At 41.7% G+C, this 11,465-nt stretch overlaps 1 protein-coding gene and 1 long non-coding RNA gene across 3 annotated transcripts in view; one reads left to right on the forward strand and one right to left on the reverse strand.

The window, feature by feature from the left end:
- Window positions 1–2,128, reverse strand: part of VIT (vitrin) — a 44,619-nt gene extending 42,491 nt beyond the window's left edge. For both annotated transcript variants that reach the window (XM_015283726.4, NM_001024580.2), the window contains exon 1: window positions 1,924–2,128. The gene's annotated coding sequence lies outside the window, so the exon portion shown is untranslated. The remainder of the gene's footprint in view (window positions 1–1,923) is intronic.
- LOC107052893 overlaps window positions 1–6,611 on the forward strand; it is a 41,029-nt gene extending 34,418 nt beyond the window's left edge. The window contains exon 11 of the long non-coding RNA XR_006938762.1: window positions 4,624–6,611. This is a non-coding gene — a long non-coding RNA (uncharacterized LOC107052893). The remainder of the gene's footprint in view (window positions 1–4,623) is intronic.
- Window positions 6,612–11,465: the final 4,854 nt, after the last annotated feature.

Consider the following 11,465-nt stretch of genomic DNA (forward strand, 5'->3'; position numbering starts at 1 on the left):
AAGTCTTTGATGCCACTGTTACATAAGCTTCAGTTTGTTTTTTTTTTTTATAGTGTTTTCCAAAAAGCAATGGCCAGAAATAATAATTCTGTTCTTTCACCTTAAGTAATTAGTTTTTCCCATCTTCTGTGTTCATGCTGTCTCAAGCAGTCCTCTTTTAGAAGTACTCGTTTTAATCAAGTTTGACCCAAGGGAGCATAAACATTAATTTCCTACTACTTTTGTGAAAGTAAGTAGCTGGGCGAAAGGGTGAATACCTTATTAACACTCCCACTAAAGGAGAGACTTCACTAGGATCCCATTATTAGGCATTAGAGAACCAACATATAGCCCCTTTCTTGGATCCCAGGTATGAGGAAACCTGGTTTCCTTGACGGTGTTGCTTATAAAACCACTTGGTTCGACAAGCGGTAGTAAGACTTGAGCAGGAACACTGCCAGGGAAGAAAGTGTCGTACAGAAGATAGTGAGCATGTTAAGAACGTCCTGCCTCAGGCAGAAGTACAATGCAATATTCAATTCTATAGGTAAGGCAGTTTTTCTGTTAGTTATTTATTAAATATTTTGCTTATAATAACAGAAACACAGGAAATCTTTTTTTGTCAGCCCAGCAACTTAAAACACTAGAAAAATATAGAAGCAAAATAAGTTGGTCTACCATAAGATACTGATTCAGTATTCAGAAAGTAATGTGCATGTGCAATGCAGTTACTTTTCCTTGAGCTCTGCTTGCATTTCCTAAAGAGACCGGCCTTACGATCATCACTTTACTTCAAGTGATGATCTGAGTAAAGGCTGAAGGACATGGTACTACAGATACAAAAAAAAGATAGTCAGTCTTTGACCATAGTAAAACGCAAGGTGTTTTTAACTTTAGCACACCTACAGCAGAACACATTATTAACATGCATGACTCCATTGCTGTTCTCAGTCAAATAGATATTGTAAGCCATCTAAACTGAACTAAATTTTTCCTTGTGTGTTCTTTCTTGGTTTTGGTCTTCTGTTTAGATTTTGGAGATGTATGCTAAGAGAGATCTGCCTCTTCAACCTGTGCCTCCTGTTTTGCTTTGGTTATAGCGTAGTTCACGTAAACTCTAGGAACAAAATATTGAGTAGGGTTGAAAGTTTGCTTGGGGCATTTGGTTCATGTTTGTACTAGTCTGACAGAAATCACATTTGGAAGAGACTTATCAGGACTCTAATCTCTCTGTAGAGAGCTGAATGGCTATGGCAGGCTTGACAATGCTACTCATTTTTGGAACCACAAAAGCAAAATAAGCACTCGGCACAAAAGGATACGTAAAGTCTAGGCTACTGTACTGCTTATATGTCTGAACCTATCCAACTAGCAAGGGAGTTCACACTGTATAAGTACACATCATTGGAATAACATAATTTTCCACTTGGTATCTTGGAGATCAGTGTCTCCAGAGACCTGTAGTGCTAATTAATACAACACATACCTTCCTATTGATCAAAGAGGTGAATAAAAAGTCTTGAAAGCAAAACCACTTTAAACATAAGGAACAGGTCACATTGCCTGTTGCACACTATTTGAACAACAGCCATATATGTGTCTATTGGTGTGTGACTAATATATACTATGCTTTATGAAGCAGTTAAGCCCTTGCTATTCAGGCAGTGAGTATGTGTGTCCACTTTAACAGCAGGGGTTTAATGCTTTTATAAATGCTTAATGAAATAAATATAAAGTACAGTTTCATTTTACATCTATGTCTTCATCTTCCTGGGTGTTTGATCTTATGCACGCAGCTGGAAGGTTAAACAAAAAATTATATCCCTACAGTTTCTTAGCAGTGAAAATATTTAACTATCATCAACACACACACACACAAAAAAAAACCCCAATTCCCTCTGTCCCCAGAAAACGAATATAGCAGAGAAATGACATCAGAATTACCTTGTTTGAGGTGTGCAACTTTTTATTCCTTTTCTCCACACAGTATGAAAGTGCTTTTTTTTCCCAGTTTTTCTGTACCACAAACTCCAGCCAACATTATTCTAAAGAATCAGAGGCAGGCGGCGAAGGGAGGCCTGGACACCTTTTCTCTGTCAAAGAGGAGCTAATCAAACATTCCCATCGAGCTCCCAGCTCTGTGAAAGGCACGTTGCCCTCCCTCCCTCCTCCCTCTGCTCCTCTCTCCCTCTCCCTCCCGCACACACAGACCTACAGAGCTCCTTACAGTGATTTAGCAGCTGAATTAGGCGGTCCTATTTTAAATATATGTTCCCTCCCACATGTTTTTGGTAGGGATTTCTATGCTCCTTTTGCAGCAGCCTGTCAGATGTGTCGGGTTTTTCTCTTTTGGAAAGAGAAGCTTTATTTGCCTGATGTTCTGGTTCAACTTTTTTGTTTCCCCATGCAGTTCAGCACTGTATTAAGAAGACTATCTCTAGTAGCCTGGAGTAAATTCATCAGCTCTAGAGATCGTAAGTACCAGATTGCTTAGGTGAGAGTCAGATTTAAAGAGATAGATACTTTCTGAAAAGACAGACTGTGGTGCCTTTACTCTTGTTTATGGGATCTTATTCTGTAAACAGCCACCCTGGAGTTGGAGGATTAGTAACAGTAAATCCGTGAGTCTGACCACAGCGAAGCAGAAGTATGAAATAAGCATTAGCATGGACTCCTTTCTGATCAGTTTGAGTGCAGAAGTTTAACAAAAGGTTATCAGAGGCTTCTAAACCAACACTCATTCAGTGTGACCTGGCCAAATGAGATGATACACAAAATGACTATTTTTCTTAAGTATCTGTACATGGAGCTCTTAAATTTCTCAGGTAACTTTCAGAGAAAAGTTTTATTGAGACTTTCAAGATCACAGCATTCACAATGTTGCCACAGAAAGGGATATCATACCCTGGGATGCTGGAATGCAAAGTGTAATTTGCAATTCCAGCTAAGTATTCAGCAGTTTGTAGGTAACCCATATGAGTGAACATAAACAGTTTTATCTAAGATCATTATTAATGAAAGTTCACATACAAAAATCTAGAATAAATATAGGAGATGGAGCTCAAAAGACACACTGAAGAGATATGTAGTTCTTGGCTACTTCTAATGTAACGGTCCTGTAAATACATTTGGCTTCAGTGAAGGCAAATAACATTTGTTTGTGATTCTCCTGTCCAGTACTTATGGAAACTGTAGGATAGCTCAGCCTACCAATAGACAGTACAGCAACAGAGGTTTATCTAGAAGTTCTAACTGTTTTACTAACTTGTAATCATCCATAATCATTTGATTCTCTCAATTATGCTCTTAGAATAGAAATCTAGACTTGCCATGGTAATTCTTTGTGAGGCAGAAAAAAGCGTACTGACAAAAAGCTTGTTCTGATAGCAAATCTGCTAGCAGATCCAGCAAATCTAAAAAACAACACCCAAAGTCTCGCTAATTCAAGTTAAGACTTTCAGAATATCATCGTCAGCTTTTTCATTATGAGTTGTGAGGTTCATTTATTCAAATAATACTAGGCTACACGATTGAGACCTTAGGAATTTTAGAGGTCCTGAAAGCCAGACATCCAAATACTGGAGTTTTACAGCTAAGTGGCTGTGCTATTTTCCAGCACTTCTGGATGAAGTGATAATCTCTTACCTACAGATGTTGCTAGAAATACTCTCAGGTGTTTGTACACATACTTTCACCGGTATTTAGCCACTTATTTTCCACTTAAGAAGACTATTTTCAGACATCCATAACCATGTATAGCCTATATAACTCCAGAGTAGTAGGTCAGTAGTTATCTAAGAAGTTTCATGAGGTCCCATCAATTAAATTCTAAATTGACTTTGAAAAAGAGCTGTACATCAAGGAATGAGAACCAAAGAAATATGATGATGAGAGTGCTGATGGGCAAGGCCCTGGCAAACCAAGACCTAGCCATGCAGAAAAAGGCTCAGGTTGTGCTGGCAGAGCATGGAAATAGTCAAACTGGTGCGATACTATGGAGGAATGAGAAGAAGTGGATGAGTGGGATGTACATGCAAAAAGTTCTCCTGGGGTTCTCTTTCTGGTATTTGTATTAGCTTGTCCAGGACTGTGGACATAGGCAAGCTGAATATGATTGATAAGGTGTTAACAGTTACTGTGTCTACATGGTAGGTCATGTTCCATCTCTGCCGCTATTAGGGGGCTGTAGTTTTACAAACGAAAGAGCTGATCCTTTTTTCATTTTTCGTGGCTGGATTATCTAATTTATGGATAACTGGTACTCAGTGCAAAATGTCAGATTGGACCTGGCAGGATGTAGCTCAAATACAGTGTTGTATGAACATAGTTCTGTTGCTTCCAGAAAGCCAGCACTGGTGAAATCCATCTGTGCTTCACCCACCCAAGCTATGCTCAAGGCTTGGGGTCAAGAGCGCTGCTGTTGGGCTGATGCATTTTTGTGTTGCTTTAAGAGCTAACTGTGTGTCTTGGAAATGAGCATTTTGGGAACCATGGAGCAGAAAGACCGAGTGGGCAGAAAAAGTAAAAACTCCCTACGTTTGTCACTATTCACCCTCTCATTGTCATGTGTAATGGAGAGCTGAAGAGTATCAAAACAAAATGCTGCAGAAGCCACTGGCTGTCTTTCTTTATCACATTTCCCAGCACTGCTGGCTGTGCTCTTTCCTGACAGAAGTAACTCCCAGCCACCCAAGAGCTGGCAACACAAAGTGTGGGAGCAAGAGGTGAACCCTGCTTTGTGGTCCCACTTTGGTGCAGGGATTTGCACAGGAAAGGATCTGCTCATGAAAGAGGTGAGTGTGCAGTCAGAAAGCCACTAGTTTGAAGACAATAGCTGTTGAACACTGTTGTCTAGGGGGTGGAAAAATGCTTGGTGTCTGTGTATTCATGCCTCCCACCATCAGTTCTAATCAGAGGACTTCATTTGAGTTTTCTGTTAACTGGTAGTACTGTTTGCAGTGGTAGCTATAAAGTTTTGCTATATTGTGGGGTTTTTGTTTGTTCAATTAAGGATTTCAGGTGGTGTAATCTTTCTACTGCATGACATATACAGATATACAGAGATACATACATACATGCATGCATATATACCTAGTAACTAAGGTTGAGGCATATCACAGCCTCACTCTCTCACAGCAGCAGCTCAGGTACTCTCTTCAGTGAAACATTTTACCAAAATCACTGCTTTATTCTATTCAAGCAGGTGGCACTGATACATGGAGTGGCTTTGTTTCCACTGTAACATGAAGCCTGAAAGCAAAGGATGTAAGATCTCTCACCATCCTCTCCAAACCTTAATGAAGCAGCCTAAATATTATGCTGCTCTTATATGAAAAATAATGAAAAATAATATAGCTCAACCATAATGAGAGCCTAACTATTTCAGTTTCAAAAAGAGTTTCAAAAGTTAAGTTTCAAAAAGAGTTTGAAATATTTTTCATTTTTGAGGAAAATTTAGTGACCATGCTGAATTATGATCTACTCAGAGCTTACCAGCACACTGGAAGATAAAGAGAAGACTGATAGAGATGTTATGATATATGCAGGCAATGCATATTTTCCCGAAGCTTTTGTTTATAATACAGTTTGAGGGTTTACATATTTCAGCTGACACAGAAATGTAAGTTCCCTCATGTCTCCCTCTCTCTGCTGAGATGCACTGGTAAGTGAAAGAGGAAAAACCTCACCTATTTGGAAGTGGTAAATTCACCCCTCCCAGATCTGATGCCCAGCAAGCAATGTGTCCATGGGTAGAGGCAGGTGGTGATGTTCTGTACATCACACCCTGTTTTCTCCTCTCTATTGCATTGCACAGGCTTTTCTCTCTCCCCAGAGAGCACTGTACTGGCTTGGATCTGAGCCTGGCTGGGGACACCTCCCAAAAACAAATTCCCATTCCCTCTTTTCCATCTCCCCTCATACTGCAAGGTTGTTGGCTTAGCGTGGATGGTTTGTCATAGAAAAGCTTTTAAAAGGTCACTCTACAGCCCTGGACATACCTAAACTCAGATGGGTAATTTTTAGGGGGTAGGCCAGGAGTCCTTCATGCATCTATCCCACCTGCAGGCCCAGGGCACATGCTGCTCTCCTGGCGTGAGGCTGTGGCCACCATCTAAAACCAGAGTCACTTACTCATGAGGCTGTGGGTAGGAGATGCATAAGAAGTCACGGTCTTCCATCACTACGCTCACCGGACAGTGACCATTGTGCAGAAACTGTTGTATGAACCTTCTCAGTGACTGATGGCAAGCTAAGAAAGCACTGTCAAGGTCCTGACTCTGCATGAAAGGGCAGAAAACATAGGTAAACAAAATTATTTCTGCAAGATCACATGTAGCTATGTCTCATATAATCCTATCCAAGTACTTAAGCAGTAAGGAGCAAGTTTTCTGCTCTCAAACTATCTCCCACAAGTCTTTTCCACCAAATACTACTGCAGGAGCCAATGAGCGGACTGTTCTCCGTGTTACAGCTCCCCTAGGTGTCCTGCATAGCCTGGCAGCCCTGCTGGCATGGCAGCTCATGGCAGAGCTGAGTTCCCAAAAAGCAACAAGAGATTCAACTTCTGTAGCATTGCTGTGTTCCTGATACTCCATGAAATAAAATATTAACTTCTGCACTCCTGCTTAAGGTAGATGTGCTTAAAGACCATTTCTACATTAAGAACATAAGGAACAAATATGTGGTAGAAAGTTAAAAGTATAATTGGGGTAGCAGGGCTACGAGGGGGTTAACGTTGTTTAGTTTTAGCTGCTTAAAGCACTTACATCTAAATTAACCTCAGGTAAATAAAATAACCAATGTCTTGGAAGGCTTATATAAAATACACTGATGTGTTTGTCTTGTGCTTGAGAAAGGTACGAAGGCTGAATTATGTATACTGGAGCTGTTGCCAGCATCAGAAACTTTAAATAATTAGAGCAACTGGGTAGCCAAGCATCTGTTTTTTCTTTTTATGAATGGAAAGACATCGTGGGCCAAATGAATGCATAATGTTGGCTTGCCTGGTTTAAATGGATGAGTACCAAACTCACACGGTGTAAATTTGTCTCAGTGGGTGTTTCTCGGTGAAGATGGCCATGGTCATCTTTCCCGAGTCTACAAAGAAATTGGGCTTCATCAGTAAGCCCCAGGCTCCAAGTTGATTTGCACACTCCACAAAGGAGTTGGAGACAGGAGATGCCTAAATTAGCCTTTTCAGGTGTGACAGAAGTCATACTATTATGAGAGCTGTCAAGTCCCCCACTCTGGGTACCCTGCAACATGCAGTGTGGAAATGGGACCTGTCTGGGAGCCCACTGTTCTGATGAGACAAGCTCAGAAATTGAGTTTCACAGCAGTAAATGCAAAACAGACTCTAATATGATACTGATACTTGAATGACTTGAGCATATCTTGAGGCACTGGCACAGGTTCCCCAGAGGAAATGTGAACTTCCCATCTGTGGAGGTGTTCAAGGACAAGTTGGATGCGGCTTTGGGCAGCCTGGAATAGTGGAAGGTGTCTCTGTCCATGGCAGAGAGCTGTATCCATACAGTCTTTAAGGTCTTTTCCAATCCAAATCATTCTGTGATTCTAGGATTATTGACCATTTTTGGGAATTTTTGATCTCATCCGCCTCTACAATAATCAAAAGACATAACAAAAAGTGAGATCAGGCCTGGATGAAAAATATGATGAGATGTTTGAGCAAACTCTGAAATTAGTATTATCTCTAAAGAGTGTTTATATACTTTGAGAGAGATCTAATATGTAGTGCATTAGCTATTGGAAAGCAGACAATAATGGGACCAAGATGTCAGCTGGGTTTTCTTGTAGATTTTCGGCTGTAGCAGAAAAAAACAATGCAATATTGTTTTCCTTTAATTATCTCAATCTTTCTCTGTAGGAAAAAAAGGAAAACAGCCAGAAGATCCGCTTGTAATTGAGATGCAATAGACAGTTATCAGCGCATCAAGGATTCTTCATTATTTCACCATGCTGCTGAATCTATTCTTACCTCTACCTTCTATCCCCCATATTGCCAGATTTATACCAGAGGCTGCCACAAATGCTGTATTAAAACTTAGCTAAAGTGAGCAGTGGGTGCCAGGGCTGGAACAGCACCCAACACATCAGGGGTCAGCAGATTCCCTGGGCTGCTGTACAAGAGGAGTTTGCGCTGATGATAGCCTTTGAATCTGAAGGGTTGCAGCCAACTTTAGAAGTTGTTACAGTATGGAGAGTTACTGTAATGTTTGCATCTCACCAGCCTGCTATCAGAAAGCAAACAGTCACTACAAAGGAATCACATTTAAAGGATCAGTTTTTCTGACAGCGCTTCCAGTTATTGAAGAAAAAAAAAACCAAAAAACAAACATAGTAACTGAACAGAACCAGGTCTATAGGAAGCCAAGCATATGGATTTTGTTCATCTCAAATCCAATAATCAATCCAATGTAGGTAGGGACTGAGTCTTCCAGATTGTGGAATATATTCAATAGTGATACAGCCTCATATAAAAACTGATTCAGTTGCATAAGGATCCTTGTATGAAGAGTAAAGTCATTTGTTTAGGAGAGCGCTCTTTGATGATGAGAGGTTTCAGCTCTACTGAATTCAGTGCTGGAGCCTGCAGGTGAGGATGACAGCTCTCTAAATACAAATGGCTTTTTCAGTGCTTTCCCTATCTAAGTGCTTTCAATGCGAGCCACATGCTATCATTGCCACTTTTAATTCAGTTTGCCAAGAATACCAGGTCTCACTCTGGATCCTGGTGCCCCTTACCTTGGCAGTAAAGCTCAACCATTCACTGCAAATCGGGCCTGGAAAATGTAAAGCCTGTAACAGTCTTCTATCTGTTCTTCCTGACTGTTTTCCTGATGTGTTTTCTGTTTACACTCTGTAGGGCATCAGGTGTCAAAGCAAGTAGGTGATGCCAGTAAAAGCCACTTCACAGTAGAGAGCTCGTGGCTGACTCCCAGAACCTGAATGCATCCCCTCTGTGGTGCCCTTATCCTTGTCTTCTCCAGCTTTGGCTCTCGGCACTGAAGACTATTCAAAATGCAGGTTTTTTCTGGAGGCAGCATGCAGAAATCATACTGCTGCTCTGGCACACAGAAGTGTTCAAACATGCAGCAGGGCCAGAACTGCCAGTGTGTTTAATGGGTAGATTAATGTATTTGCTTTGCTTGTATGCATCTTTCAAAATGGGTACTTGCCAGAGTTCATGAAAAGCCCCTCTGCATGCAGCTCCTGTGCAAAGGCTCAGCGTGTAAGGGCAGAAATTACTGTTACCAGTCTTGTGGCAGTTTGGTCCCCTCCAGGGTCTCCCTGCCTCTGAAGACTGCTGGACTTGTGGAGGTCCATTTGCCTTCAAGAAGGCAGAATTTCCAGAATGGAATCAGCTGGTGGATGGGGGCACTGGTTGGTAAACCCATGTTCCTGAGTGGAAAGGCGGAGAGGTATCAGCCTGGATAATCCCCTCACCTTTTGTGTGGTTCTTTGTCCATATAAACCTCTTACTGTGTGGATCCAGGTGCTGGCAACACCTTCCTTGAGGAATGCTATGCATTATGGAGACAGACTGTCTTGTGTTTCAGCAAGGTGGAACTCAGTTGGGAAGGAGACAGTTTATGGGGTCCTGGGGGCTGGGGGAGAGGGCAAAGGCAGTGGGGAAGTGGGAGGGAAACAGAGCAGGGGGAGGATTCTGGGGGATTAGAGCCCCAAGGGGTCCATGTGACATGGATACAAGGAGGGTTTGGAGGGATGAAAGAACTGCCCTCAGCATGCAGACTCAAGTGTTTCCGCCAGTCCATTGCATTTATCCTTCCTTCTTCCCCTCCCTGCCCTACCCCTCTCAGCTGAAGCAGGGTGGGAGAGATGGTGTTCTGGTGCTTCTGCTGAGGTTCTCATTGCCTTGGTAAGTATCGAAGATCTGGACTACTGTCAGTCACTAAAATGCATTCAAAAATTGGTTTGGTGTGTTTGAACCAGCCTGACACTGGAAATGCTGTTTGTTGTCCACTCAGGGCAGGGCTGAAGGCAGGAAAATCAGACTCCTTCCCTGTGCTCTTGGTATTTGCTACTAAGCATTTATTCCAATACATGTGCAAACAGGTCAGGTCTGGGGAGTGAAGACTCAACATGGAGGAAGAACCTCTGTGACCCTTTTTGCTGCCCTTTTGCATGCCATTGATATTTTTCTGCCTGTCCAGACACAATTCCTTATTCCTTGCTTCCTAAAGACCAACATCACCAAAAAGGTGATAGAAATATTTGCTACTCACCATGAACGTGAAGTGAGCACTGTTCATCCCCCAACAGCTGGTCTCCTTCAGCACATGGTCTCAGTCAGCTGCTCAGTACATCAGCACAGTGTTCATGAACAACCTCCCCTTTTCTACCATTTATCTAAGCACCAAAGTTGCCTGGGGCATTTCCAGCCCTACAGGGCAACGGGGTGTGCTGCAAGGGACAAAAGATATAAACACAAATTTCCACAGTGCCAGCCTGCATCTGCTTTCTGTAAGTCAGTAATTTCTCATGATTCTTTTCAAGTTAAAAAAGCAGAAAACAGACAGCATGCATAAATATCACTCCATGCTGTAGCAATTCAGTTAATTATAAACTCAGTGATGTAGAAATAGAATGGCAAGGAAGAGTCGTGTCTCTTTCCTCGATGATGCCTTAAAGGCTGCAGAAGGATTTGATGCAATTTTAAATCCTTCTTTGAAATCAAGCCTTGAGAAGAAAGGATGCTGTCTTGTTGTATTTAAAAGAAAAACGTGAACTTTAAAATCTTATTAGAAAAAGAAATCTCTGAATAAGCTGTTCTCTGTTCCCTGCCTCCATTACCACAACTATATATTATAGGGTAAGCTCTGTGTTTCGATCCTCAAAGTATTTCTAATAAATTGCTTTGTCACATGCGCAGTTAAGCTGGCAATACTATGTACACTCTTTTAATTGCCAGCATCAAATCTCCATGAGAACTACAAGAGGAAAACCTCCACGCTTCTGAGCTTTCTAATTTTTTGGTGTTTTTTATATTATGAAAAATACTGTCGGCTCTTTCAAGCTTCAATAACTGACATTTCCCACCTCAGGTTCTCAAGGCTCTTTGCAAAGAAAGGCAAACAATGAAAGAATGTGAAAAATGCTTTTGGGTGAGAGAGAAAATTAAATTACGCTCATGTTCTTACAAAATACCAGAAGAGAAGAAAGGCAAGCAGCTTCTACTGAGAGAAATCTGAAAAGCACAGTGCTCACAGAAGAGAGCTGGGAACGGTGTTTGAATTACAGGAGATGCAGATAAGAACAGCTACCTACAGAAAACCCTAGAACCTGTCTCTCGGGGCTTTCTCCACCCAAGGCATGTAAGAGGTTACTGGCCACAGATGTTTGCTGCCAGCCCACCTGCCAGCTCCAGCTGGCCTGATCCAGCCGTACCATAATAGGGCTAGCCCCAGATGGAGCTTGTGGAGTGAGGTCTTGGTTTCTTTTCA

Source organism: Gallus gallus, chromosome 3 (genome assembly GCF_016699485.2).
Source record: "Gallus gallus isolate bGalGal1 chromosome 3, bGalGal1.mat.broiler.GRCg7b, whole genome shotgun sequence".
Classification (NCBI taxonomy): domain Eukaryota; kingdom Metazoa; phylum Chordata; class Aves; order Galliformes; family Phasianidae; genus Gallus; species Gallus gallus.